Below are 26,757 nucleotides of genomic sequence, written 5' to 3'. Positions count from 1 at the left end.
TCCTGGAAAATGTTTGCTGATACTGTTGAATTCCCTACCTTTACATTTCCATTTCTGTAAGCAGCATGTAGAAAGACCAGTTTTTCTTTAGTTAGTGCATTCTTTCTTTCCTCAGATAACATACAATAAAATCCATTAGAGGCACATGATTTTTTGTAAACAATTTTTTAAACTTTTCCTCTTATTATTTCCTGGATTTTTTTTTAATTCGTTAAACTTGTAAGTTCTGGGGTACACATGCAGATCATGTTGTTACATAGGTATACATGTGCCATGGTGGTAGTACTGCTGCATCCATCACCCGTCATTTACATTAGGTATTAAGAGAAATGCCTTATAAACAATTCTAACACTGATCGTCAGCATTTACTGTGCACCTCTTCTGTTTTCCCAAATTTTGCAATAGCATATTTTCATGAAAACTAGTCTCTTATTCTTTCTGATGGTAGAAAATACCACAAAAATGTCATTCTTCTCTAATTCATGCTGAAAACCGAAGGTGCCTTAGTGTGGAAATCATGCATGCAATATTCATTTTTTATGTGCTAATCATGAAAGTTTATGTGGAAGAGGCCTGAGTTGGGCCAAGCTTTCAAAAGTGATGTGTTTTACTCATAAAGATGTGCTAAGAATCAGTAATTACCTATTATTATAGAAAGATACAAAGAATAAAGATAGATTTTTCAAGATGCTATGCCTAATATATTCATCTTATATTAATTATGAGTCTTTTAGTTTGGTCAGTTTACAAAAGGCTGGTTCCAGTTTACAAATTGCCCAAAACGATGACCAAAAGATGGTTCAAGTTTTCTTTTGCCTGCGTTTACACAAACAAGTCAAGAAGTGCTGCAAATAAATGATACTCATGTATACATATATACATGTATATACATGTATACTCGTATACATGAGTATCATTTATTTGCACCATGGGTTTTTCATGTTTCCTTAGTTCCTTACCAAGGGTTAACCAAAATTTGGTAGTCAATGTAGTACTTAGAAGAGTCTTCTGGATTTGACACTTTCAGAACAAAGAAGGAACCATAGCCACAATCAAGAGTTTACCAGCTACTTTAGAAGGTAATTCCTTACTTGCCCATAAACACTTACTCCTTTATTCTATTTTTTTCTTCAACATTATATCACATCATATTTATATATAAATACATTCCTTTCCCTTGCATATACCCAATTAAACCTCTTTGCCTTCCTATGAAAAGTGTATTTCTTCCATTGAATTTGATTTAAATTAAAATATATGTTGCATAAAACAAGGGATAGTTTCATTGTTGCATTTGTGCCAAGAAAATAATTTGAATATTTTATTCATTAAGATAAACTTATGCCTTCAAGTTAGTCATTTTATTATTAGAAATAATAGCTATTATCAGGCCATTTTGGCTAACCTTATTGGAGGTTACTAATTGTTTTCATTTATAACTTCTGAGATAAATATATTTCTATTTCCACTGTTGTAGGACTTTGTCAAGTAGATAAATCTTTAAAATAACTTGAGGCAGAGCATATCATTATCAGCTAACATAACAGTATGGAGGCATTATTCACATTACTAATAACATAAGCAGAAAGGGAGAATGGAGCATTTTTTTAAAAACAATTCTTTTCGTTTTCTTGATGATGTTAGAGCATTAAAAAACTGGCAAAGAGGTGTTCTAAGGAAATTTTGAAAAGTGGTAAAAGCCATATCTAATTATAATTATGACAAATGATAACAATTTAAAAATCACCCTGTTTAAAAATGTCAATGGATTTGCAAAAATCTTATGTCTAATGTACGATTCTATTTTCCTAATTTTAAACTCCCTACATTTATAAGAGCCTATATATTTTGTAGCCAATACATTTTTAAAAATCTTTAAATGCAACAGCTTTAACGTAAGTTTTAGTGTGGAATGATTCCTATTAAGTCATTTGTGGTGTGGGTTTGGGGATGATAATGAGCTATGAGCCTCATTTTTTAATGATCATTTACTGATGTCAATAAAAAGTATATAAATATTTTGAAATGGTAAAAGGAAGATTTATTAAATACTCAAATATATGTGCCCCTTCAATTCTCAAATCATACCTGATTGATTACTCAATTTTGAAATATTTTAAATTTAATACTAGCCATTTAACTTGTATTGTTATTGATAACTAGATAATTTTTCCGTTATCTTGATGATATGTATGTTTAATTTCTGATCTGAAATAAAATGGAAATTACACAATAAATTATAGTGTCAAGTAAAAGGGTGGAAATACAGTTAGTGTAAGCATTTTAAATGTAGTTATGTTTAGCTCATTACCAAGGCTAAATGCATATTTCTCATTCTTAATAGGTTTATCGATGAGCTTAATTTTGAATATGTAAAAATACTAGTTACTATGGCACCATATTTCTTTCTTTATATAGTAACTGTTTTCACACAAAACAAAAAGGGTTTGACGTTACTTTAAGCTGAGGATGTCCACAGTTGATCTTTCTCTTAGTTGATAATGGATAGGCATTTTCATATTTTATTCTGCCATGTAAATCTCAGTGAAGCCCTAAGCCCATCTCATCCTCTCACAGGTTTCCCTTCTATGTACAAAAAAGTACACAATTTATTAAGTAATGCAAGAGATAGCCAAATCAGACAGGAGCTATTACAACCAATTTTCTTGTTACATATTTTCAAAGGAAACTTCCACAAGGGGTAAATATTGAATCTTATGCATTGAAATTAATGGATCTCTAAGTAAAATAAAGGGTATATTTACTGCTTCGTAATTTTAATATGATGACTCTCCAAAAATGACCAAAAGGAGTTTTACGATCACAGTAACTATCAAATACTTAAATAACAACAACAGCAACAATAAAAGTTATCTTGTAACTTGAGGTTGAATAAAATAAGAAAAATTCAAGAAATGTATTTTTAACATATACATACATAGAATATTTTAATAAAAATGGATATATGATAATCACATCCAAGTAAAACAAGTACTTTGAATCATTGCATCTGCTATATGGTATTCCTAACTTCTCCAGATACTACTTTGCAAATCCAAGGAAAAAAGAATGGCAAAAAAGGAAACTTTGAAGTGAATTATTGGGATATGATTGTGAATCGTTTTTGCTGCAAGAAGCATGGCATGAAACACAGGAGTGTACAAACTGGGAAAAGTAGAGGCAATATGAATTTATGGATTATCTGGAACATATATGCCAAATCAATGGTTTTCTATGTTATTTCCTAAAATGGTTTTGTAAATAGTTTTTTTTTCCCATTTTTTTATTTTATTGCATTTTAGGTTTTGCGGTACATGTGAAGACCATGCAAGATTGTTGCATAGGTACACACGTGGCAGTGTGATTTGCTGCCTTCCTCCCCATCACCTACATCTGGCATCTCTCCCCTTGCTATCTCTCCCCAGCTCCCCATCCCCCACCGTCCCTCCCCTATTTCCCCCCAATAGTTTTAAATCAATGAACAATATTTGGAATTTTCTGGAGTGCTTATTATATCAAGTTTCTGATTATAAAAGATGTATACTATATTGTTTAATAAATTATGTAATTTATCAGTTTATTTAAATACAAAATTCTGAAATTTGAAAATATCCTCTTATTGTGAAGTCAAAACTACTAACAAGAAGTTCCTTGCTATTTTAAATTTGCTAAATAATGATACTGTGCTTTTGAGCTCATTAAAAGTGATCAATCCAAATAAGTCAAATATAGTGAGATTATCATCATGCTATTAATATGCTAGAGGCTAGAGCCTATGTCTTCAGACCACTACCCACATAAAAAGCCCAACTACTCAGACTTTATACTAGTGAAGCGACTTGATATTCCAAAAAAAAAAAAAAAAAAAAAAAAAAACAACAGCTTCTTGATGGACAAAAATATAAAATGACAAGAGTAAGTAATTTCAAGTAGCTCCAAGCAAATTAACCATAATATTTACTAATAGCATCATCTTTGCTCATAAGGATTAGGTCATTAATAAACATTGGGAAAATAAAATGGGCTTTAGTGTTTATATTAGCTATATAAATAGATGAAGGTCACAAGAAATTATAAAAGGTTAGCAATAATATTGTTTTAAAAGTTTAATATACTTTAAATACTAAAAGGAGGTAACTGGGAAATTCATGAAACATCTTTTGTGTTTTAGGGTCATTCTTTTGGTAGGAATATGCATATACTGTAAGTGAATTATCACAAAATTGCTCAAATCAGTTGTCTAGTATATAGGCAAAGTTGTTGCCTAATATTTTGTCTTTTTTGGAAGCATCAATTTCACAAACATGTCTTTTTTGTTTGATTATTTTCAACAGGTTTATTTATTTTGTTTCCAATTTATTTTTATTGTGGTAAATACACATAGCATAAATCTTAACCATTTTAAAGTATACAGTTCAGTAGTATTAAACACACTAATGTTATGCAACCATCACTTCCATCTATATGCAGAACTCTTTTCATCTTGGAAAACTGAAACTCTATCCCATTAAACTAAATCTCTATTCTCCTGTCTCCACACACAGTCTTCTTTCTGACATTATAATTTTGGCTAGTTTGGGTACCTCATATAAGCAGAATCATGCATTATTTGTCCTGTTGTGATTTGTGTATTTCACTTCATATAATGTCATCAAGATTCATTCATATTGTTGCACAAGTCAGAATATTTGGTCTTTTTAGGATAGAATAACATTTTCCATTTTACTTATCTTTGCTCTAATCTTTCTTATTTCCTTCCTTCCTTCTACCTCTGAGTTATGTCTGTTTGTCTTATTATAGGTCCTTAAGTTGTATGGAGAGGCTATTGATTTGAGATCTTTGTTTTAAAAAATCCCAAGTGTTTTTAGAATCTTTAAATTCTAACTCCTTTTGTACGGCTGAAACTATTTTTGAATTCTCCCTTACATTCTGTTAATATTTGCTTTATATATTTTGATGTTGGTTATTAGGTAGATCAATGTTTACGTATCTTCATGCAGTGCTGATTCTGTTATTAAAAAATAATGTCCTTCTTTGTCACTTATAAATTTTTTAATTTAATGTCCATATTTTCTGATTTTAGTATAGTTACCCCTGTTCTCATTTGGTTACTATTTGTATGGAATATCATTTTTAAATCTGTCATTTTCAACCTATTTCTTTCTTTGGATCCAAAGTGAGTCTTTAGTAAACAGCGTATTGTTGGATACTTTTACAAATCTATTCTGCCAGTCTTTTTTTAAATTTCATAGTTTAATCTACTTATGTTTAAAGTAATTACTGATAAGGAAAGACTTCTGTCATTTTGCTATTTTTTTCAACAGGGATTATACATTTTTTTTGTTTCTTATTTTCTGCAATGTTAAATTGATTTTTGTGGAAAAAATATTTGAATTCCCTTCATATTTCCTTTTCTGGGTATTCTGTAACTTTTTTGTGTGGTTACCATGGGAATTACATTTAACATCCTCAAGTTGTAACACTCTAATTTGAAATTAAGCCATCTTAACTTCAATAACATAAAAAAATCCGCTGCTTCTTGACAGCTTAGTTTCCACCCCATTCAGTTGTTAAGTTGTTGATGTAACAAAAGTATAGTTTATATATTATCTGTCCAAAAATTTCAAGTAATAATTTATACTAATACATTAGTCCCTTAAATTATGTGGAAAACAATATGGGTAGTTATAAACCAAACTTAATACTAACATTAAATTTTCTGCGTATTTATTTTTACTGCAGTCTCTATCTCCTCACATACCCTTGAGTTACTATCTAGCATCCTTTCAATGTAAACTGCAGGACTTTTTTTTAGCATTTCTTTCAGGGCAGATCTAGTGGTAATAAACTCAGCTTTTGCTTATTTTAGAATGCTTCAATTTCTCCCTACATTTTGAAAGGCAGTTTTACCAGATACAGGATTCTTGGTTGACAGGTTTATTGTTGTTGTTGTTGTGCTTATAGTTCTTTAAGTACGATAGTCCCTTGCCTTCTAGACTCCAAAGTTTTGATGAGAAATCTACTGATAATCTTACTGAGATTGCATATTATGAATTGCTTTTCTATTTATAATTCCAAGATGCTTTCTTTGGCCTTGGCTTTCCACAGTTTGATTAAAATGTGTCTCAGTGTAGGTTTCTTTGAGATCACAATATTTGGAGTTCTTTTTTCTTTTTTGAGACAGAGTCTTGCTCTGTCGCCCAGGTTGGAGTGCAGTGGCAAGATCTCGGCTCACTGCAACCTCCGCCTTTCAGGTTCAAGTGATTCTCCTGCCTCAGCCTCCCAAGTATCTGGGACCACAGGTGTGCACCACAACGCCTGGCTAATTTTTTTTTTTTTTTTGTATTTTTAGTAGAGAAGTTGTTTCATCATGTTGGTCAGGTTGGTCTGGATCTCCTGACCTCATGATCCACTCACCTTGGCCTCCCAAAGTGCTGTGATTATAGGTGTGAGCCACCGTGCCCAGCCTGGAGTTCTTTAAAGTTGTTTCAATGTTTATATTCTTGTCTTTCATCAAATATTGGAAATTTTCAGAAGCTATTTCTTTAAATATTCCCTTTGCCTCTTTCATTTTCTTCTCCTTCAGAGACTACCATAATGTGTTAATTGGTCTTCATGATTGTGTTTTATACCTTTAGTTTTCACTTTCTTCAATCATTTTTTATTTCCCTCCCTCAGATTCAATAAATTCCATTAGCCTATATTCAAATGCATTGATTCTTTTTCCCTCTATTCAAAACTACCTTTCAAACAATAATGAATTTTTTATTTAGTTATTATAATTCCCAGCTCCAGACTTTACTTTTAGTTAATTTTAAAGTATTCTTTATTTATATTTTCATTTTGTTTATATGTGTATATTTCTTACTTTCCCTGTGCCTTCCTTTAGTTCTTTGAGTATCTTGAAAACAGTTGTTTTAAAGTCATTGTCTAGTAGATCTACCATGAGGACTTTGTCGAGAACAATTTCTGTTGGTTTATTTTCTTCCATTGAATGGAACACAGTTTACTCTTTCTCTGCATGCCTCGTGATTTTTGTTTTGAAAGTTGCTTATTTTAATCCAACAATACTGTAAATTTGGAACTCATATTTGACCCCTTCACCTGGATTTGCTCTTTTTATTTTGATTTCATTTGTTTTGCTTAGAATGCTGTAGGCTGTCTCTATGCCAAGGATTAGGTTGATGTGTAAGCTTAAGGATCTTTTCAGATCTTTCCTGAGTCTGCATCTTTCCCTGGGCATCTCTGATACTTTTCTAATTTTCCCATATTTTCAGTTGCTGTGAATGTTTTAGTCTTTAGCTCACAAAACAAGGAAAAAGAAAAAAAAATAAGATTAAAAAACTCACCTGAGCTTTATATGTTCTGAAAATTCCTTCTGCCAAAGAGATGTAACTTGGAACAATAAGAGGGAGATGCAGCAACAATAGCTGCCTGCGTCTGTGTTTGCACCTCCACGATCGAAAACAGCAATTAATGATTTGAACTTGCAGCCCAATGTTAGAGAACAGTGTCCTTACCACGTTACTGCTTGCCCTGTTTTCCATGAGTTGTATGAAAACTGCTCTGGGAACGTGTGCACAGTTGCCTGCCATAGGGTTTGTTAGTGTGATGGGTGGCTGCTGTCAAGTTAAGAAGTGATATTGACCAAAATCCACTGCAGTTTATCACTAAAGCCTTCCCCTAGAAGATATAAGCCTTCGGTATACTCCAGAATTCTAAATAAGTTACATGGGACAGATTTTTGTTTGTGTAATTATTGTCTGGGTGAGTAGACTTAACATTGGTGCTTCCTACTCCACTGTCTTCCCAGAATTCTCTCTTATTTTGGGTTTTTAATACTATTTGACCTTCAAGGATTTCGTAATCATTACAATGGATACAGCATTGAGTAAAAGCAGAAGTGTGTCAACAGAATTTTTTTTGTAATTATACTTTCACGAGTCCCATAACAAAAAATTTAAGAGTGTTGTAGCAATCAAAAATTGATATTTATAGATAGAAAATCTGTATTAAAATTTTCTATTCTATGATTTTATGGTCTATTTTAAGATCATGAATTTAGATTGTTTAATCCCTTCTCTGAAATATTTGTTTTACTTATTATTAGAAGGTACACTTTGTTTTTCAGTAACAGACAATGACTACATGTACTATTTTCTGTTCATTTACAATCTAAGAACAAATAAATATCCACAGCAACATAGACTCTGAGAGGTCCTCCATATGTCCTACTTAATGCATACTTCTTATTTTTGCCTACGCTGTATATATTCATAAAGTTTTGTTAACTAGACAGGCACCCCAATACATGAGAATTCATTTAAGACAAATCTAGAAAATAAAAAAGAATATAGCCTGGAGTGAAAAATTGTATGGCAGTATTGGAATAAACTTTTTAAATTCCTTATTAAGTAAACCTAATTTTCTTGTTTGGTTTGACATTTGGTCAATTGATATTCAACTTAAATAAGTTGTTTGTGCTTCTAAAACAGACAATAAAATATAGTTATGTTTAGTTCTAGTTCCCAAACTTCAAGAATTAATGTAGTCCTCTTCAAGGATTATGACCTTCTCTAAATGTACTCCCCATATCACCAGAAATTGAGAGCTTTCAGCATACAGGTATCAGCAAACTGAAATGGGAGAAATGCTGTCCTTATCCTTTCCAGATCATTAAATGTCATCAGTGATAAAGCTTAAGTGAAGCAGTTTGTTATCATGGAGGCTCTTGGTACTCCTCTGTAGAATACATGAGGTCAGATTTCACAGTGTCAAGAAAAATCAAGCTAATGGAGCAATTTAATTAAAATTAATTGAGTATAATTCTGTCTCTTAAATATGAGATTGATGTAGGGTTATTTCCAGCTTTTTTTTTTTTTGGCTTAAGGTGAAACTAATGTCCATACTTTTTAATGTTGTCTTCCTCAATCTTTTCTTATAATCAATAGTTTTAACAAATAATAATGGTTTATAGAAGTTAGAGATATAAAAGTCCTGTGAGGTAATTTAATCTACTGTACACTGTGGTTGGATTTTTTTAAATTCTCTTTATGTACCTTTCATATCTATAATGAGTTTAGTTCATAATATAGCCTTTAAGCTGAGAAGTAATCACATATTGAAGCCTCTATTATTGCTTCGTTTAAATGCCATACCCTTACCTTAAAGTTTAGTGTAATCCTGCTGACAAACTTGTGTGAGCCAGCTAGGTAGATTTTAGTTCAGCAATCTAGATTCCTGTTTCTGTCACAAAACAGTTTATGCAAATCAGCAGAATTGACATATATCTTATTAAATATAGTAGAGACTGACATAATACACCTTTAGTGTGACTGACTCCCCTGTTATTGGGAAGTGCTGTTATCCTTATAAAATCATTTTTATGACTCCAGAAAGTTAAATAGCTCACATTTTCACTTCCTCCACTCTGCTTACTTATGCATAAATATTATAGTCCCCTTGCCAAGTAGTCAGTATTTGTTATTAAAATATTTACTAGATTGGCAACATTAAGTGTAAAGAGGTAGACATGGTGGTGACCAAAAAAGGAATTTATTGGGCGTTATTACTTGGGAAAAGATTTTAGCATGGTAATATAGCTTGATAGTATTTGGGCATAAGTAAAAGGTTAAAAATTCCTTTCATGAGATTGTTTCTTTACTCTTTTGATGTCATTTGTTGCATATATTGATATAGTTCTTAAAAAATTAAAATTTACCCATCAAACATTTCCTGTCTTTGAAAAAGTTATTGAAAAAATGTTAATATATACAAGAATGAAATTAAAGGGCAAAAAATAGGAGTTAAATTTCTATTCATTTTTATATTAGTCTAGGAGATTGGTACATTTAATTAAACATAGAAACTTAAAGACAATGAATACTACTTCTGTGTTGCTACTCTATGCCTTATACTAACCTCTGCCAGATAGGGTAGGTATATAACTACTAACAACCCTAAAATATAACCAACATATCAACTGGGAAGCTTTGTATATTATAAAAATTCTGTCAGCATGGTAGTTTACCTGAGCAGTGATCCCATGGAGAACTGAAACAGAGTAACTGCAGACAGAAGATACCTTTTAAAACAAACTTACTGATAAAAAGCTTCAACAGCATGACATATCTCTGACGTGCTGGGAAACAGCAGCTGACAGAGCAAACGAACATGTAACAGTTGGTTTGAAGGGTGAATATATAGGACCATAAACCAAATGAGGCTTGGGAACAGCTGCCTGAGTTGCAAAGCAAAAGCCATTATACAGTTATTCCATGTGGGGCCAACTGTGGAAAGTAATAATGCCCTTTCCTTTAGATTTTCTGGAATAAAGGCAGTTATCAACTAGTGACCAGACAATAAGGAATATAATTTTACTTATAGAGAAATTATATACCATTTGGAGATTTCATTAATCTATTATCCCTTTCCATTTTGTATTCAAAATCTTATCCCAAGCCAAGCCACTTTTCAATATCAATTATTAAATATCTGAGCTTCAATTGACTATCATGATTTCTTGCATTCTAATCAACTAAAGAGAACTTCCAGATATATTCTGTACTATAAGTAATTGAGATATTCCTCATTATGCCTGTCTTGATTTGCAAAGCTGTTGAAGCATCTTCACAGTTGATGAGGAGGATGGTTGCACCAAAACTTGGAAAAGTGTTTTCTTCATTCTGGCTACTGTAAAATAATGTGGATAACATAAAGGACTTTAGTAGGCTATATACTGAAATAACAATAAATCATTAGCACCACAGGACAGAGTTTTAATAGCCTTTGATTAATCTATAATCTACCACTATTGCAATATTCTTTGTTAATGGAATTTTCAATTAGAATATTGTTTGAAACACAATTCATTTTACATTTATTAAATGATCTGCATACTATTATGTTGTCATTATGTAGCATTTAGCAAACTGATCATTAAAGCAGCAAATGGGGCCACAGAATTACCATTTTTTAGAGCTTGCAGTGGCTTTTGGAACTTTTTAAAACCAATTTAATGCTAAGATTCCATCATCTTCTAATGGCTTTTTTCTTTACAGATTTTATCTCATTTTTCCTAATCGTTGGTGAATATTTGGCAAGGTGTTTACTATTTTGAGTTCATGTTTATGCTTATGAACATTAAGTAAACATTGGTTTAATGATACTACATAAGGTTTTCTATAAATTATTAATACAGAGTAAGATTTCAATTAATCTTAGTTATTTTATTATTACTAACAATAAACAAATGTAAAATTTCAGTAAATGTCAAAAATACTAATTTAATATGTAACACATAGTAATTACAAGGTGACAGGAAATGTTCTAAATGCTTTGCACATCTTAATTGTTTGACTTGCATAATATAATTATTCTTTGAGGTAGGCAGTATTGTTATTTCTATCTTACAAATAAGAAACCTGGGACTTAGAGAGTGTAAGTGGTTGGCCCATGGTCAACTTGAGGTTTGAACCTGAGACTGTTCAACTTCAAAATCTGTTCTGTCAATTATTGTACTTTAAAACTCTATGCCAGCAATACAGAACAAAATAGGATGTTATAAAATACTCAGTTGTGACGCCGGTGTTTGGAACCTAACATGTATGTTTCAATTAGAAATAATACATACTAGCTGTATTAGTCTGTTCTCACATTGCTATAAAGAACTACCTGAGGCTGTATAATGTATGAAGAAAAGAGTTTTAATTGACTCAGTTCCACAGACTACAGGAAGCATGGCTTGAAGGCCTCGGGAAACTAACAACAATGGCAGAAGGTGAAAGGAAAGCAAACACATCTTACCATGGCTTACAGGAGAAAAGGAGCTAAGGGGGATGTACTATATGCTTTACCAGATCTCGTGAGAACTCACTCACTATCATGAGAACAGCAAGGGGGAAATCCCATGATCAAATCACCTCCCACCAATCCCCACTGCCAACACTCGGTATCACAATTCAACATGAGATTTTGGTGGGGACACAGAGCCAAACCATATCTCTAGCCAGTGCCCACTCAAGATGCAACCCTTGTTATATTCATATTGTATCAAACATCATTTCATATGGGAAACTACATTCAGGCTCCCATTTTCAGCCCTCATTTTTTTTTAGTCATATTATTGAGCAGGTAGTTGAAATAGTGACCATCTCCAAATCCTTGCTTCCAAGATCCTAACAGCTTTTCCTCCTGTGTCCTTTGACAAAGGCTTCGTGAGTGAAGTATAAGAAGTAAGGAATAGGTTTTTGTTCGCTGTGGAAGCAGAGGAGTTAGTTGTTGGAAGAGTTGCATAAAAGTAGTATTGGGGTTGGAGCAAGCAAGATGAGAGGGAAATGTACAATGTACTGGATAGTGAGAAGCAAGGAGGATTATAAGAGAGAAAAAGTGCAAATTGGGAGATAATATATTCCTTTTACTTTTACCTTTAATCTTTTTGATGTAGATCTTTCACGAGTCTTATCATTTCCCAGATATTTGAAAAAACTAATAGCTGTAATATCTTTCCTGAGCTGTCCCTTTCCTTGAATGTATCAACTGTTGTCAGATCACATGGTTTCAGGATTACATAGTGATTACTTGAAACTGGTTGTTCAAAGCTCAACTCTGGCAGGCTCCAGGAGCCACAGAAACAGGTTCACAGAAAGATTAAGGCTGCCCACCCCAGAGCAAGAAGCTGTAGTGATAGTGACTACCTCAAAGATGATGGTGGCGTGGCACCATTGGTAAATGACCATAAGGGAAAGGTGCTCCAGGTTCAAGGTGAGAGCCGCAGGCTGTGACAACAGTGCACAGTTAGTTCACTGCAAGCTTCTTGAGCTGAGGTTCTTTTGTTATGTTCAGGGCTAAGTCTCCAAGATCTAGCACAATGCTTGGCACATGGAGGAAGGTCTGTGGACTGTTCTTGAAAAAAATAAAAAAAAAAAATTAAAAGTACAAAAAAATAAAAAAAAAAAAAAAAAAAAAAAAAACTGGTTGTTAAATTGAGTCTTAGAATTAGACTAACTATAAAAAATAGCTTAACCAACAGTTTGAAATGCAGTGAGATTTTTATTATTTAAACAGTTTAATATTACATGTCATAAAAGATTGAATTCTTTTTTATTGATTTTGTTTTTAATTTATCTTATGAAATTTCAAAAATATGCAAATGACAGTTGTATAGTACATTTTCATGTGTCTATCACCCACCTTCAAAAATTATCATTGCATGTCTGATCTCGTTTTACCTATATCTTTATTCATTTCCCACATGTTCCTTTCTTCTCCTCAAGGTTATTTTGAAGTAAATTCCAGGCTTCTTGTCTTCAACAAATATTTTAGCATGTATCTCTATCAGACATGAACTTTAAAAATTTCAGCTCTAATAACATTACTACTTCTGAATTTACAATCATTCCTTAATATCAGGAATACCCAATGTTAAAATGTGTGGAATAGTCTAGTAATATTATCTGATTAATATTTTTACAGCTTAACTTTTTCCGATCTTTTACTTTCAATTTATTTGTACATTTACATTTAAAGTGAATTTCTGGTATATAGCAAATAATGGGGTCTTGCCTTTTACTCAGTCTGACAGTTTCTAACTTAATTACAGTGTTTGCTTAATCCATTTACATTTAATATAATTATTGGTATGGATGTATTTAGTCTAACATGTAGTCACTTGTTTTCCATTTTCCCATCTGTTCTTCATTACATTTTTTTCTTCGTTTGTTTATTGATACGTAATAGATGTACATATTTAGGGGCACATAGTTATGTGATATATTGATATAATCAAGTCGGGGTAATTAGAATATATATCACCTTAAATATTTATCATTTATTTGTGGTAGGAACATTTACATAGTTCTCTTTTAGCTATTTTGAAATGTACAATGGAATAATATGAACTATAGTCATCCTACCAATCTATCAACCACCAGTTCTTGGTTCTTCTACTAAGTGTGTATTAGTGCACATTAATTAACTACACTTTATCACCCAATTCCCTTTACCCTTCAAAGTTTCTGGGACCACCAGTTTACTCTCTATCTTCATAATGTTTACAGTTTAGCTCCCACAAATAAATGAGAGTATGTGTCTTTGTGTGCTTGGCTTATTTAAATTAATCAAACATGTTTTTTACTATTTGACTTTTAATGACATGTAGATAGAAAGATGTGTATATCTTTATTATATATATATGTTTTTGATGGCTACTCTAGCGTTTACAAAATTTATTTCTAACTATTATATTCAATCTTTTGGATTAATATACTACCTCATCTATACTGCAAGACTACTGTAGCAGTGTACTCCCATTTATACCCTTATATGCTTTTGTGAACATATGCTTTATTTCTACATGTACTATTTTTTAAACACATTGTGTGTTTAAAAAATTAAGTTGTAGTCTAGATAAATGAGAACACAACATTTTTTAAATTTAATAACATATTTAACATCAGCCATGCTGTTCCTTCATGAAGATCTGTGTTTCTTTAAGTTATCATTTCTCATTTCCCTCTAGGCTAAAAAAAAACTTAAAAATATTCTTGTGGTGCATGTCTGTTAATGACAAATTCTGTTGTGGGTTTTTTTTTTTTTTTTTTAATGTGGAACTGCTTTTATTTTCATTTATTTTTTAAAGATACTTACCCTGCATATGAAATCCAGGACATATTTATATTTCTTTGTTATTTCAGCATCTTAAAGTTTTGATCTAATGAATTCTGGCTGGCATTGTTTATGATGAGAAGACAGCTGACATTCCTTTTATTTTTCTTCTGTATATAATACAAATTTTATTACTAGCTATTTTTAAAAATTTTTATATTTGATTTTTAGCAATTTTATTCTGTTGTACTGAGTGCTTTTTCATTGGATTTATCCTCTTTAAAATGAGGTGTGTGTCTTAAGTCTTCAGTTGGTATTTTTCGTCAAACTCAGTAAAAAATAAAATTTAGCATTAACTTTTCAAATATTTATTTTCTCTCTCCTTTCTCTATGACTTTCATTATAAGTACATATGACTGCTTTATTTTCCCGTGGATCTCAACGTCTCTGTTCATTTATGTTTAGTTTTGTGTTTTTTTCCCTTTCTGTCCTCCAGTTTGATAGGTTGGCATGTCTTCAAGTTTACTAATTCTTTATTCTCTAGTATTTGATAGCTGTTCAGTCCACCCTATAATTTTCCTAATTTCAGATAAATTGTAATTTCCATCTTATATGGTTTTTATTTTATCTGGTGAAATTTATATCTGTTCTCCCATGGTGTCTATTTTTAAAAATTCATTTATTCATTTTTGAAACCGAGTCTCACTGTGTTGCCCAGGCTGGAGTGCAGTGGCATGATCTTGGCTTGCTGTAACCTCCACCTCCTGGGATCAAGCAATTCTCTGAGTAAGCCTCCTGAGTAGCTGAAATTACAGTCACCCATCATCGTGCCCAGCTAACTTTTTGTATTTTTGGTAGAGACAGGGTTTTGCCATCTTGGCCAGGCTGGTCTTGATTTCCTGATCTCGTGATCCAACCGCCTCAGCCTCCCAAAACGCTGGGATTACAGGCATGAACCACCACACCCAGCGTGTGTTTATTTTTTATTGCAAATTCTCAAACACGCATGTAATCGCTGTTGTAATGAGTTTTTCCTATTAATTTCAAAATGTCTGGTGCTCTGTATATCTGTTTTTGTTGACTATTTTTGCTTCTTCATATGTATTTTTTATATATAATTTATGTCACATATTTTTGGGTCTATGTTGGTGAACAGCCAGACTTATTTCCTTCTTTTAAAATAGTTAAGTTTTTTTTTTTTAATTTGTTTTTTATTTTTTAGTTTACATATATATATTTTATTGCATTTTAGGTTTTGGGGTACATGTGAAGAACATGATTGTTACATAGGTACATACATGGCAATGTGGTTTGCTGCCTTCCTCCCTGTCACCTATATCTGGCATTTCTCCCCATGTTATCCCTCCCCAACTCCCCACCCCCACTGCTGTCCCTCTCCTTGTTCCCCTCCACAGGCATCAGTGTGTGATGCTCCCCTCCCTGTGTCCATGTGTTCTCATTGTTCAACGCCTGCCTATGAGTGAGAACATGCGGTGTTTGATTTTCTGTTTATAGTTGAGTTTTGTTCTGACAATTAGTTACCTTACTGGTCCACCAACTTGATCTTTGAGGCTTGGTTTTTACTTTGTTAGAGCACTATAGTAGTGCATATAATGAGACTAGTGTAACTCTGCTTCTAAGTGTGGTATTTGTAGGGCGTGAATGCCTGGGGTATTCAACAAAGATTCGTGACTCAGGTTAGGAACTCAGGACTCCACTGATTCTCAGTACTTTGGTGTTTGGAACAGCTATTTGGCTCACAGCTTCCAGTAGCTGTTGTCTACCATGCCTATGGATTCTGAATGAAAGTGGCCAGCAATTCAAAATTTAGAACTAATCACTATCCAAAAGTTTCCCGTCAGAATTTTGGATTTTTTCTGTGACTAGTTTCCTCCTCTCTAATACCTTGCATATTAAATTTCAGCTTCCATCCAGGGACTCCAAACTCCAATCCTTATTCTCTTTGCCCACTGAGAACCACTGCTTTCTGTTTGGGCTACCATTTTTAAGTGTGGTTTAGAAGTGTCCTCAGGTAGAAAGCCAAGCTGTAGTGGAGGTTACCTAATATGTTTCACTAATTGAAAAAAAATTACAGTACTATGCTATATGTTATTTAATGCCTGAGAAGAGTTTTCTTTTATTGATTGTCCATTTTCCTAATTATTTATGAAAGAAGAGTGAGTTTGATACTTAATACTTTGTAATAAATATAACTAGCACTTTTCAAAATAGCTGTTTTTTGTTTGAATCAGAATTCAAATAAGTTCATATGTTTTGATGCCTTGGTTATGTCAAACTTCTTTTAACCTATAAGTTTTGTATGTTTCTTGGCTTTTTTATTTGTTGGTTTTGTTTCTTTGCATGTTCCTGCAGTTCATTGTTAATTCATATGGAGCATGGGATTAATTTAAACTCCAAGACATTCTGATGTCATCTGCAAGACACGTAAAATCGCCATATTCCCTAAATATTTTTCACAAAATTTTCATTATACATGTATGTATAAAGATATATTACATTTTCTTAACAATAATGCAATTCCTCAAAAAAGAAAAAAAAAACGTGATTCGGCAATTTCACATCTAGCTATACAGACAAAATTAGTGAAATCATGGCCTCAAATAGATGCTTATATACCTGTGTTCAGAGCAGCATTATTCTCAATAACCAAAAGGTGGAAGCAACCCCAATGTCAATCAACAGATGACTGGACAAAGAAAATGTGGTTTATGCATATAATGCAATATTATCCAACTTAAAAAGTAAGGAAATTCTGACACATGCTATAATATGAGTTAACTTTGAAGACATGCTAACTAAACCAATCATAAAAAGACAAATATTGTATATTTCTACTTATACGAGATACCTAAAGTGTAGTATAGAAATTCTTAGAGAGAAAACAGAGTGATGGTTGCTAGAGAGGAGGTTGGGGAATAATGTTGAATGGGCACAGAGTTTCAGTAGGGAAGATGCAATAGTTCTAAAGATGGATGGTGAGGATGATTACACACAGTGTGAATATAATTCCACAATACTGTACACTTAAATACAGTGTGAATATACTTAATTCCACAACACTGTACTCATTAATGAATTAATGAGTAAATTTTAAGTTATATATATTTTGCCACATAAAAAGAGATTTAAAAAAATACAGTTCAGTAAGCTCTTAGCTAATAAGTTAGACAAAAGATCAGAAGAATAAGACAACATGGCAGGAAAATTATGAAAATAATTCTGCTTCTGAAAAGGCTAGTTAAATTTAGTAAGCCTTAGATGGTAAGAAAATGACCCTGTGTCTATTTATGTATTAATTCTTATTACCGATATATCTACTGGCCTTTCTCATTTCTCCTTGCATGTTAAAGAAGGTTCTCTAATCCATGCCCAGAAATGAACTCTTGATCTCCTTCGTAAAACACTGCAAAAAGCTATTCTTGTCTCAGTATCTTCCATCTCAGTGACAACTCCATCATTTCAATTGATCATACCAAAATGTTGCTGGCATCTGTTTCCCTCTTTCTCTCATATGATATGTCCAGTTGTACAAGAAAATTTAAAGGTTCTATTTTCTAAATTATCCAGCATTCAATCACTTCTCCCCTGTTACAAAATGACTTCCTTTCTAGGTGGCAAGCTTTTGTTTGTTTGTTTAAAAGGCTTCTACCTGATTTCATTATTTTCTTCCTTGGTGAGAGGTTATTTTCACTACATCATCCAGGAAAGTTATGTTACATTAATCAGGTCATGTTCCTTTACTACTGAAAATCCAGTTGCTTCTCTTTCTGCTTTTAATAAAAGCCAGTCATTCTAATGCTCCACGTGTCCTTATATTATCTCACTTTTCTGTATTTGCTGCTACTCTTCTCCTTAGTCACTCCATCCATGCCACATTGATCTCATTTTATTCAAATAAATCAAGTACATTACCACCTTAAGAGCTTTGCCGTCACTATTTCCTGTCCTAAAACTGTTTACCCTCAAACATAATCTTCATGACTAATTTGCTTACTTTCTTTAGATCTTTACTCAAATTTTACCTTTTTAATGAGGTCTTCACTGAGTATTTTCTTTATTGCAATTTCCTTGCCCTGCATATCTATCAGCCTTCTCTGCTGTACTTTTCTCAGTGACATTTATCAGCATCTCATATACTATGTTACTTCTCCGTTTTATCTATTGGTACTCCTATACTCAATTATAAATTCTTTAAAGGCAGGAGTTTTTGTCTGTTTGATGTCTAGAACAATTCATAGCATGTAGTAAAACAGCCAACATTTTTTAAATTAAACGAATAGTATTGTATCTTCACGTTATGACTAAGGAGTATATTAATAGCCTAATGGGTAAAATTACTATTGTGGAAGCAAGGAATCTCACTCCAAGTCTGAAGTAATTCAGTATGTCACTGGTGTCTGCTAATTGGGTATGGAAAAAAGATTATTGTGGGTCATGTAGCACAGTCTATTCCATTTGGAATTAGCTATGCAAGATCACATGTAGTTGGTGTGCATTTTAAAAAAATAAATTGATGGGTACCTTTTTAAAAAAATATTTAAATTCAGGGACTAATACTGATAGAGCATGTTTTGATGACAGTATTAAAAATGAAGGAGTTCTCAGACAGCGCAAGCATTTAGGAAGCATTTGCTATGATTAAGATACCATCTTGGGCCCTTTGGACATCATTTCCACATTTTATTTTATTCAGTTCTAATCAGAGCACTACAAAGTGTGTATTTCTATTAGCATATTTTCAAATGTGAAAATTGAGGATTATAGAATAAAAATCACTTGTCAAATCCCATAAAATGAGTAACTGGTAGAGTTGACATATGTTTTGTTGTCTCTTTGACTGTAAATGGCTTGTTTTGATCCTCTGAGTATCTTATAGTGGAGAACGTGTGTCCCCTGGAAATTAATTAAATATTAGCAGAAATAAATGGGGTCAATTTTAAATGTAGCATCAATTCCTGAACATCTATTTTCAGAACTCTTCTCTGTTAAACCATGGAAAGACCTATTTCCTTCTTTTCATAAGTCTTTGGTCAACTCTTGAAAATTAAAATCAGCCTACTGATTCAACCAGCATGGTCTTTTTAAGTTTTATTGGATTATTGTTTGTCTTTTGTTCTTTTATTTTTTGCAGTTTTAATCTCTGCACATAGAACATCTTTCTAGCTTGTAAAGATATATCAGGCATGCCCTACTGTTTCCTAGAAGTATATTCCTTGTTGCTGTTAATAACAGAGCAGTATTTTTTTCTTAGTCAACATTTCTTCCTGCATACAGAAGCTTTCCCTTCTGTCTACTTATATGACCCTGAAATTTTTCATCTTAATTTTCAGATATTTTTCACTATACCTCTTTCAAGAAGTCAGGTATTAAAATATAATTATTCTCTGATGTTCAACCTATTTTTAACACCTCAATTATTTATTTTTTAATACCTGATTTCTTGAAAAAGCATATCATTAAGGAAGTAAGGTATCTTCATTAATATAAATCTTTCACAACTGAATGGGATCATTTTTATAAATTAGCATTTGCTTTTCATTTTATACTATACTCAATTTATTTAGATCTGTTAATTGCCTTTGGATAGTATGTGAAAACTGTCATCATTCAGCTTAGGAAAAACAACCTCATAATGAAGTTATTTACAGCTATGTCTGTCATTAGTGTCATTAGTGTCACTAATAGAAAATAATAAGATTTGAATGGCAAAGGTTAAACATATAATTGATTTCCTTCTTCTGATACTTAATTGCAAGTGCTAAAACTTCCTAGATGTTAAATTGACTGCAAAAAAAAAAGCATATCACAGAAGCAGATGTATGTTGCAGGGGTGGGGGGTTCACTGTATTTGCTATGTATATAGCTCTGTGAATGACTCCCTTCAACTTTCCTGGCTTAGGGGAAAGGATTAAGGCTTGGCCTGACCTGTGAGTCCCAATGATAAGAGGTCAGGAAGAGCTTTTTGCTGGATATTTAGAAGGTTATAGAATAATGAAGGATGCAGCTATGAGTCCAGCAAACTGTGAATGTAAATAGAGGGCTTTTTAGGGAAATTATTAGTCTAAGTTTTTCTACCATGGTGAATGCAATATGAAAGAACAGACAATACAAATTCTAATCTAACATTTAACTTAAATATATAGCCATAACTTATATTAAAGAATCTAACAAGATAATTTTACCATTCACACATTCAATCAGTATATAATCAGAAATGTACTCTTCAGTGAGTTGTAGGAATGCAAATGTGAATCAAATTTGTTAAGGATTGGGCCCTGAAAATTGAGTTGTGATCACATGTTAAGTGTGTTCAAATATTTGAACACAAAGTAGAAAATGATATATTTTTAAAAGAGGTATCCCCCAAAAACATCCAGTAAAAGAAAGGGGGTAATTTTTCTCAGTCGGTGTGATTAGAAGCAGCAACTAAACTGAATCCTGAACAATAGAATGGGGAATATTACATTTCTATTAATAAAGGCAACTAAGTAGATGAATGGCATAAAGAAAAATGAAAACAACAGGTTTATTATTTTAGAACAATAATCACAGGGTTAGAGCTGTATTCATGGAAGAATACATGACAGGGGAAAACCCTTAGGTAAAGTCGCTAATAAAAATGCAGGATTTAATCCCAGTACTGCAGATGTGAGGAATGGCAGATATGCAAGGCATATCCATTTGCAGCACAAAGAGAATCACAAGAGAAAAATGAGATTTCTGTCCCAGAGGTACTTTGGTGACAATTTCTGTGCCAAAATTACTTAGGTGATTGGAAATGTAAAGCATGTGCTCAAATCTGAAGGCAGTTGTCCAAGACTCAAGAGTTACTGATTTTGTTTAGAAAACAATGTAAAAGTAAAAGAAGATTAAAGTAATTTTCTTAAGAAATATCTATATTTAAAGAATAAAAGAAGCCAGAGAATGGAGAGAAATTGGAAACTATCCTGGAAAGAATAGCACCATAGAAACATTTGAAAATAATTTCAAATAAAAGAAGTATTGATACTGTACCTTAAGATTGGTCACAGCTTACAAAATCTGAATATACTATGTATGGATTTATTTGAGGCTATAGAAAAGATAAAACTACAGGGACAGGGAACAGATCAGTGATTGCCAGGGACTGGGGGTGAGGGTAATTACTGAAGACAAAGGGAAAGCATAAGGTAATTTTTGAAATTGATGAAACTATTCTTTATCAAGATTGTGGCTGCAGACCATGAACCTATACATTGTTCAAAACCCATAGAACTGTACACAACAGAGTGATTTTTACCAATTGTAAATAAATAAAAAAAAAGTAACAGAAAAAGAGAAACAGTGGAGTCATTTGTTTGTTGATTTAAAAAAGTATATTCAGAATGTGGAAGATAAAGGATATATGGTAAAGAAATTGAAGCTATATGAACTCTGCTTTTAAAAAGTTTCCCAGTTAAGAAGAAAGAAAAGAAGGTAGCTTCAGGACATATCTCAGTTGATTAAAGGACGGTTGTTGATTAAAGGACAGGAAACTTAGAGACGTCTTTCATAGAGGTTAAAAAAGAACATAAATATTCAAAGGAGATTAAATAATTAATACAGAAAATCTTTGAGGCCAATGGAGGTAACGGAAAGAGAGCAAGAGTCTTTTTTTTTTTTTTTTTTTTTTTTAAATACTTACAAGAGGGCAAAAAGAATAGAGAATCAGTGTAGATGGAATCATTTTAAGGGATCATCACTTCAACATGAATCTTGTTAGAATATTGTTCACTGTAATTTGAGATGGAACTATGGCAAAATGTTGTTTAGCCAGTTCCAATGCACCTTTCTTATTAACAGAGTCCAAATATTCAGGTTTTTTTAACCTCCCAAATGCTCTGCCCTCTTATGACTCCCAAACTGCAAGTGTTGATTGGTCTAAACCAGTGGCTCTCCCTGTATGGTCCCTAGACCAGCAACAGCGCCGTCACCTGGGGATTTGGTAAGCCCTGCGATGCGTGTTTTTTTAAAGCCCTTGATGTGATTTTGATCTACAGTACACTTTGAGAATCACTGGTCTAAGCCTAAAAATGTACCCCATTTCATATCTTTGTGAAAATTGGAAAGATTGCTGTTTGTTTTTCGTCAATGTTTTATTTCTGATAAGAGACACCAAGGGGTAATTAGCCTTTTCTCCCTTTGGATTTATTGTATGAGGATGGGATATCAGAACTGCGGCAGAAAACTCACCTTGGGGAAGAAACATAAACGTAAAAGCCAATATGTTGTATATGGTAGAATGAAAACTTGGAAGGCACCTGAGTTCTTGATAACATCCTTATATCACTAAATTAAGTAAATTGAAACTTCCTATATCTGGTAACTTACTAGTAAGTTAATAAGTGATCTCACTGTTTAAGTCACTATTAATAGTAGCATCTCATGCTTGCAGCCACAGGCATCAAAACTGATATGAAAAGTAATACATTGGTTCTGTTACATTCTCCAGCATCTTCCTTTCTATAAAAATATCACAGTTAATAGTACACATTTTGTATGCTTTTATCAACCAATGTTTTAATCAACAAATATGAGAGTATCAGCATCACCTTTGGCTAGACAGAAGTGCGCGGTCCGAAATCAGATATCAAGATATTCATCAAGTCTTTATTATCAAGAAAAGTGGTGTCTTTGGCAAATATGAGCAGCTGAGTTCCACAAGTGTATTACCATTAGAATTTACTTTGCCTAGAATACTAAAGCAATAAAAAATGAAAGCCAATGAGGATGATGAAGGAAATAAACTTAAATTTTTATAATCCCTCGATAATGATGAATACATGATTTTCATTTTATCTTTACTTTTTGTATATTTAAAATATATTGAAATTTTTAAAAAAATATACTCCAAAACAAAACATGTTTTATTAAAAATAAAAGGATGGAAAATACCAACACATGAAAACAATTCTACATTCTGACATGAATGCCTTCAGCTTTATAATCACAACTAACATTCTCAAAGTGAATGTAGTTAAACCCGTTATATATCTGGTTACTGAAATATCAATAATAAACCATATAAGGCTTACTTATTTCCTTTGTTAAGTGGTAAATTTATTTTATTAAAGCTTACCTGAGGTAGCTATTAAATAATGAATAATAATTGTTAAAATCTAACTTTTCAAATCTAAATATTTTATCATTATAGAAAGGTTCTACTTTTGTCATGTGTCTACTCTATGTAAACATTGTTCTGAACTAGAGAGTAGCTAGAGAGGAGAGGGATTCAGAAATCAGTAGTAAAGATGCGTAAGATAGCCTTGATGCTCTTAGGAACTGATTGTACCGAAGTGAGGAAGACAGGTAAATACAAGTGAAAGATGCTAGAATAAAAAGTACGGTAGAGAAATGGGATTTACTTCCTGGAACAATCTGGGAAGGATAAAGTGACATTTGTACTGGAATCCTGACAGATGAGTAAGAACTTATCAGGAAAAAAGGAAGTGGCGTATTACAGGTAAGCTAAAAAATAGACAAAAGTTTTAGAAAACTTAATCTCGTGAGCTGTTAATATGCCTAAAAATGTAAACAGATATATTGTCATAGTAAAACTTGATGCACATATTTCCTTAGAATTCACTGATTTTATTAAATGACAGTATGCTCATATGATATGGATATATATCGATATATGATCATATAATTTTAATATCCAAGATGTTGCCAACCCTAAAGAATGGCATGAATGAGAATGTAGAATTTCCCCGGCTTAGAATCTCTCATCTCTGTATTCCCTACTTGTTCCTATCATCCTGATTTAGGCAGTCCTTGGAACCATAGTCTCTATTCAACACATTTTGAAAATAACTGATCTATTTTCAAAACAGTCCAACCCCTTCAGTAAACTGAGTATTATTTTGCATGATATGCCACAGAAATTTAAGAAAATTTGAATCAAGGTTTCTTTACTCTCAGTTTAATGTTACTTTCAGTGCATCATGCTGCATCAATAGTATCTTAAAATAATTAGAGCTAAATAGGTGTGAAAAAATCAATTTACATTCTGGAGAAAAAAGAGAAGCTAAATGACTCTTGCTATAAAGTTTTCCTTTCATCTTGATGAAGTCCCTTTATTCATTGCTTAAAGATTAAGTTTTAGCACTAAGATTAACATTCTAACCCATTTAGTTAGCTGTAGGGAATTTCATTTCTGCTTAAATTCAAGAATTTAAAGCCTCAAACTACTTAAAATTAAATTGGCCCCTTAGAGAAAGCACATCATCATAAGTATTATTTAAACATGGCATCAACATTCGGGAATATATCTTAATTGATAGTGACAAAAAATAAATAATAAAATTTGATGTGGTATTTCTTTTTTGTCATGTGGGAAGTATTATCTAATTTTTTGGACGTTAATATTAAATATCCTTGAATTAGTAGACATTTTTATATATCTCCAGCGTTATCAAATGTCAAGTCTATCTTGTGTGAAAGCCAATCTCTTGGGCTGTGTTGCCTTGACAACAAATCTTGGTTTTGTTCTTGTTAAGCTGAATTCTTGGTTTCTGAGAATTTTTATTAAAACACTTGCTGGATTCAAATCAGCGACCTTTCCCAGAGCTGTAAAAACAATTGATCATTCACTAAAGCATTCATCAAGTTAAGATAAATATACCCGTTAATGTTTGTCTTCCTACTCAGTTGAGATATAAGTCAAAATAACTTGACAATATTATTTTATTCTTTAAGATTACTTAATAAGAATCAGTAATTTAAAAAAAATAGCAATGTTATTTCTAAGGGACACTAATTGTGATATGTGTAGCCCTCTTGTCTTTCAAAGGATTTTATATTCAGAAATGAGTAGACTATTTTAAATTATAAAGTAGGTCAGAATTTTAATAACTAGAGTTTTTCCAAAAAAAGAGATGTGTTTCAGCAGTTTTATAAAGTTTGAACCTGTTAAGATAGGTTTTAAATACTTTGAATTTGTTTTGAAATGTCAGTCTCTGTTTTTTCACTATTATAAGTTAGATTTTGTTCCACTTTTATTTTTATCATGTAACACTGGTATCTCACAATCTTCAAGTAAGTCATAAATTAGCTACAGCATCATTTGTGAATCTTCCATCTCCCTGAGGTCATCATGTCTTTTGAGATGTAAGCAAAATTAAACCAAACGTTCATTGATTTTTCACAAGATACACAAATATACCTGTGTGTGTGTGTGCGTGTGTTTGTATGAAATATTGCATATTTGATTCCATATCATCACAATAAAGTATATATTGCAATAAATCAAATCACACATTTTTTTCCCAGTGAAAATAACACTTATGTTTATGCTATACTGTAGTCTATTAAGTGCGCAAATAGCATTTGGTCTAAATAAAATGTAGATACATTATTTAAAAATACCTTATTGCGGCCGGGTGTGGTGGCTAACACCTGTAATCCCAGCACTTTGGGAGACCAAGGCAGATGGATTACGAGGTCAGGAAATCAAGACCATCCTGGCTAACATGGTGAAACCCCATCTCTACTAGAAATACAAAAAAATTAGCCAGGCATGGTAGCACATGCCTGTAATCCCAGCTACTTTGGAGGCTGAGGCAAGGGAATCACTTGAACCCGTAGAGAGATATTGTATTGAGCCAAGATTGAGCCACTGCACTCCAGCCTGTGTGACAGAGTGAGACTCCATCTCAAAAAATATTAATAAATTTTAAAAAATCAAAAAAAATATATGATTGCTAAAAAGAAAAAAAAAAAAAGCTAATGATCATGTGAACTTTCAGTAAGTCAGAATCTTTTTGCTGGCGGAGAGTGTTGCCTTGATGTTGATGGCTGCTGAGTCATCAGTGTGGTGGTTGCTGAAGGATGGGAGGCTGTGGCTACTTTTTTGTGTTTTTTTTTTTGCTTGTTTCTTTCTTTCATTTTTTAAAATTTTACTTTAGGTTCTAGGGTACATGTAAAGAACTTGCAGGATTGTTGCATAGGTACATACATAGCAATGTGGTTGGCTGCCTCCATCCCTATCACCTATATCTGGCATTTCTCCCCATGTTATCCCTCCCCAACTCCCCACCCTACACTGCCCCTACCCTAGTTCCCCCTCACCAGACCCCAGTGTGTGATGTTCCCATCCCTGTGTCCATGTGTTC

General features: G+C 32.6%; 1 protein-coding gene and 1 long non-coding RNA gene across 3 annotated transcripts in view; both read left to right on the top strand.

The window, feature by feature from the left end:
• The window catches only part of GRID2 (glutamate ionotropic receptor delta type subunit 2), a 1,512,615-nt gene that overhangs the window by 377,872 nt on the left and 1,107,986 nt on the right, over nucleotides 1–26,757 (top strand). The gene's annotated exons all lie outside the window — the stretch shown is intronic.
• On the top strand, nucleotides 1,994–3,877 carry LOC116524520. The gene is made up of 2 exons (XR_004257369.1): nucleotides 1,994–3,265; nucleotides 3,469–3,877. It is a non-coding gene; the product is annotated as an uncharacterized LOC116524520 (long non-coding RNA).

This window comes from Sapajus apella, unplaced genomic scaffold (genome assembly GCF_009761245.1).
Source record: "Sapajus apella isolate SASKATOON/1434 unplaced genomic scaffold, GSC_monkey_1.0 scaffold45, whole genome shotgun sequence".
NCBI lineage: Eukaryota > Metazoa > Chordata > Mammalia > Primates > Cebidae > Sapajus > Sapajus apella.
The sequence above is the reverse complement of the archived record's forward strand: the minus strand, read 5'-3'. Positions and strand labels throughout refer to the sequence as shown.